Source organism: Micropterus dolomieu, linkage group LG12 (genome assembly GCF_021292245.1).
Source record: "Micropterus dolomieu isolate WLL.071019.BEF.003 ecotype Adirondacks linkage group LG12, ASM2129224v1, whole genome shotgun sequence".
Taxonomy (NCBI): Eukaryota; Metazoa; Chordata; class Actinopteri; order Centrarchiformes; family Centrarchidae; genus Micropterus; species Micropterus dolomieu.
The window spans coordinates 5,309,032-5,314,072 of record NC_060161.1 but is presented as its reverse complement, the minus strand read 5'-3'; positions in this window follow the sequence as shown (position 1 = coordinate 5,314,072).

Below are 5,041 nucleotides of genomic sequence, written 5' to 3'. Positions count from 1 at the left end.
GTGTGGAAGAACCTTACCTTGCAGCAGGAGGAGGAGGAGAGGAAAAATAATCTTTGAGATTCTTTACTCAAAGTGTCTTTTATTAAAGTACAATCAGCAAAAAAGAACAGAGCAAAACAGCGTCGACCGGAGTTCTGCTTTTTCAAAATACCAAGAGCTGCAACTTATATACAGACACAGACAGGATGTGACAGAACAGCTCATGATCCATGCTTGCTGTGATTGGTTGATCTCTAATGCAGATGAGCCATGATCAGTCACCTGTAAGTGGTCTGTTATCACACCAAACATGGTAAACATGAACACAGAAGATATCTGCCCGCCTGTTTCTTTAAATGCATTCTTTTCACTTCTCTTAAAGTTGTAAAAGTTCAATGATAAACTAGAAATTTTGCATTTCCAGCGGAAGGTGTGTATGAATGATGAAGCTGAAACGAAATGCAAAAGAGTTTAATTCACAGACAGACAGACAGGAAGTTGAGGGGGAGACAGACAGACAGATGGACAGATGGATGGACAGATAGACAGATCTGCTCCTGATCCTTCACACTTCAGGAGCTTGGTAATGGGCTTTTATTTTGAAACATTAGGTCCACCTACTTTGCTTCTCAACATCGGGGGATTTTATCTTGGAAAGTAGGCCTCCTCCTGAATTCCCTGTTAAGATGCATTAACTGCATTATGAGGCGGCTGTGGCTCAGGAGGTAGAGCGGGTTGGCTGTTAATCGGAAGGTCGGGGTTCAATCCCCGGCTCCCTCAGGCTGCCTGCCGAAGTGGCCTTGGGCAAGATACTGAACCCTGAAAAATGTGTGAATGTTAGTTTCTGTTTGAGCACCTGCAGATGTAGTGTAAAAGCGCTTTGAGTGGTTGAAAAGACTAGAAAGGCGCTATACAAGTACGGAGCATTTACATTTAACTGTCTGTAGTTTTAATTTGGAAGATATTGAGAACTATTCTCAACCTAACTGAGATTAACCATATAGGGCTTTTATTTTGTAATTAAGTTTGTAATTAAGTTTTGCTACGAGTACTTGTACTGGTAGGAGAGGTGAAGACTGTGGTACTAGTTAGTACTAGTATTTGTAGTAATAGAAGTAGTAGTATAAGTAGCAGTATATACTGGTATGTTGGTTTTGTTATACGGCCAGGTTTGGTTATTAGCTGAATATCAAAGATATTCTAGAAAAATTAATACAATTATTAATATTCAAAATGATTAATTATAATAAATAAATACGGGGCACCACCCTTGAATCAGGGACCAATAACCAAATATGAGCCAAGTATGATCAGTCTAAAAGAGGGTTTGTACACTGGCCGTGGTAACCAACTCCTACTACAACATTATACACAAATAATCACAGGCAACGACTTCTTAAAATTATAACAGGATTAATTCAACTCAAGCAGAGATCAATGATCAACAACTTTAGCAAGTAAATCACTATTAACTATTCTAAGCAAAATGAAATGAAGCCAATAAAACAAATCATACAAAAACATACAACAAATCAGCAAGCGTGTGTGTGTGTGTGTGTTTGTGTGTTACCTTGTTTTCATGACGACTGAGGACATTTTTATGATAACACACCTTCAATATCAACTAGTGGTCAGTTTTGGTACTTTAACACACTTTAAACACACATCGATGATGGAGCTAAAAGAGTCTCAAAAAAGATAAATGAACACACTACATTCACATAAGCACACACAGGATTCATAAATACAAACACAGGATACACAAATGCACAGACAAAATTAAAAAGCACACAAGATTCAGAAATGTATTTCGGATGCTCACTCAAATATATCTTGATTTACAAACTCCCTGCGGTCTGTGAACTTCACTGCATTTGACTTGGCTCGACACACAAATGCCTTTTTTTAAACAGGAAAAAAATGAAAATCGGTTCTGCTTAATGTTAACATTTCATGTTTCTAAACCTGACAAACCTTTTATTATTGCAACAAAAATGCTTCATATCTTTCTCATCTCAGGCATCAGTGCAACTAGCACCTGGGTTTGTTTGCAAGCCACAGTGCTGTGGAGGTTGAAGGGGACACCAGCATGTATGGCTAATGTCAGATGTGTAAATGGTCAAACGTGTGGCTTCATTTTGTTTAAGATAACTACGAGGTCCACGCCTCTCTATCACTTGACATGTTTGATGCAGAAGAAGAACAGGACAGTGCATTCATTTCATTCTATAAGCAGAATAATGTGAACTGGGCAGCTCCATTCAAGTGCAGGCTGAGAGGTATTAATAAAGCGTGTAACTTATTTTTCCATTATAGGTAGTTATTCTCTGAATTGAATTGTGGCTTTTTATTTTTTTTTACTGTTGACTCCATGTCCCTTAACCCCCCCTGTATTTGTTGTAGAAGAAAACTTTAGCACAATAGCCATGCTCTGTTTACTTTCCATAATCTGGTTGATCATCTCTAATATTTTCCCCCAAGGAGATGCAGCAGTGGGTGATGGTGTCAACACACATGTTTTGTCAATGTCCATGCAGAAATTGAAAACTGGCTTCAGAGTAAATTTAGGTTAGTATATATGAGAGACTGTGTGTCATCTATGTTTTCATGTTAAAACTGGACACTAATGTCATCAAATGAGGCAATAGTATTGACATGTAAACTCTACTTTAAATAAACAATATGTTCCAACTTAATCTAAATAAACCTCCAAAGACAGATTTGGGTGCAACTTTGATCAAGCATGTTTTGGTTTTTTTATTTTAAACATAATGCTCAAGGTTTGTTTTTTTTTAATTAAGGCTCTGCTACTCCTACAACCCTTTTTGAGGGGCAAAAAGAACATCGGGTTCCCTCTGCAGCTGCTGTCCTGTGGGAAAGCAACTTATTTGAGATGGCAGGTCGTATGATTGGTCATTCTTTCCTGCATGGTGGGTTCAGCTTCTCGGGACTCAGTTTGCCCGTGGTGACCCTATTGACTGGTGGGAGCATCGACACTGCAGCATCGGCTCTGACACTGGAGGACTGTCCTGATATTTATATTGGAGGTTGGCTGTGTAACTCATGTTACATCTGTGCCTACGGTCTCGTTCCTATAAAATGGTGCCTCTGTGTAAATGTTACCTTCTGTTCTGTCAATTCTGTCTGCAGGTACATCACCGTGTTTATCAGCCAATTAAACAAATACAGAAAGGCCTTAAACAAACAGGAATCTGGCCACTTCTTTCAGATAGACCAGATGTCCACCCCTTAATTTTCCCAAGGGAGCCAAGTGAGGAGCTTAACCCACAGGTAAAGCCTAGTTCACACTACATGATTTCTAGCCCGATTTGCTGCTCGACGTCCGTCAGGCTGTGATCGGGAGTAAATCAGTGATGGATCGGTGGTCGCCAGTCGTTGTGTGACCTACTCAACGACTCATTAAAACGGCTCCCCGACACATTGCCGACGTCAGCCAGATATCTTGCGTGCCAAATATCTGGAGAAGTCGGCCGACTCGACATCCACATCCACCCAATCAGAGCAGGCGGCTACTTTTTTACTCACCTCAGCTCTCTGTAGCTCAGACAATCCCTGCTACCTGAGTGTGCTGATCCATCCTTTCACCCAGATTCTTTGTCTTTAGAATTGGTATCTTTACAATAAGAAACAGCTGTTTCGTGTGTAGGTTAGCGTCATTTCCTGTTTCACATTTCACGTGTTTTCTTGACAAAACGTGGTTTGGAGACCAGCGTCGGGTGATACAGCCGCTGTCAGCTTGTGTAGTGTGGGACCCTCTGTCACCGATCAGTCACGTTATGTGAACGCCACAACGACTTCAAGACTCCCTTCGCAACAACGGGAAGTTGTGTAGTCTGAACTTATTGTGAGCCTTAAGCTGCCGTGTTATTATTATTATTATTTTTTTGGGGGGGGGGGGGGGGGGGGGGGGGGTGTTTTTGCAAAGATTGTGTAAAGTTTTTTTTTTTTTTTCCTTTGGTGTCACAGGGCTGTGTACATCTAAAATGGTTTATTTTAGTCATGTTTAAGTTGTGCTATGTGACAGAAATAGATTATTCATTCATAAAAAGATCACTAGGATTTTCAGATCACTTTGCAACATTTAATAAAAGTTTCAATCCTGACATGAAGTGATTATTTGATCCCTTGTAGACCGTGATCCAGAGCATTACCTGGCCACAACCCAACTTGGACAGCGACGAGGATGAGGACGACACTGTTCCATTGGAGAAAATCAGTCTTGTCACTGGATTTTTGAGAAAATTCATAGAAGAAGGTAAAACTGTAAATGGTCTTTATTACCTTATTTTTCATTCTCATCCTAATTCACACATTATTGTTTCATCATAACAATCCTAGTTGCTACAATAATAAAGTGGTTCTTCATATTTATTAGGGCCCGAGCACGACCGTGCGAGGTCCCTATTGAATCTGCTCGGATTATTAGGGCCCGAGCACGACCGTGTGAGGTCCCTATTGAATTTGCTCGGATTATTTTTTATTTTATTTATTTTTTTTTTTTTTTAGGGCCCGAGCACGACCGTGTGAGGTCCCTATTGAATTTGCTCGGATTATTTTTAGGGCCCGAGCACGACCGTGTGAGGTCCCTATTGAATTTGCTCGGATTATTTTTAGGGCCCGAGCACGACCGTGCGAGGTCCCTATTGAATCTGCTCGGATTATTAGGGCCCGAGCACGACCGTGCGAGGTCCCTATTGAATCTGCTCGGATTATTTATTTATTTTTTTTTCCTGCAAAGTAGGCCCAAATGACATGGCCTAAACATACTCGAAAACTCACCAAAATTTGCAAACATGTCAGAACCGGTGAAAAATTTCGTATTCTACAAGTTTCGCACATGGGCGTGGCAAAATGACTCGCTAGCGCCACCTTGAAAATTGGAAATGATTAGCCCCTCGTTCACGTTCAACCTACATGTACGAAATTTTCTGGGGACATGTATCGTATCAAGACGCACAAAAAAGCCTCAAGAACCCATAGCCTAAAGTCAACAGGAAGTCGGCCATTTTGAATTTTATGGCCATTTTTGGATGATTTACAC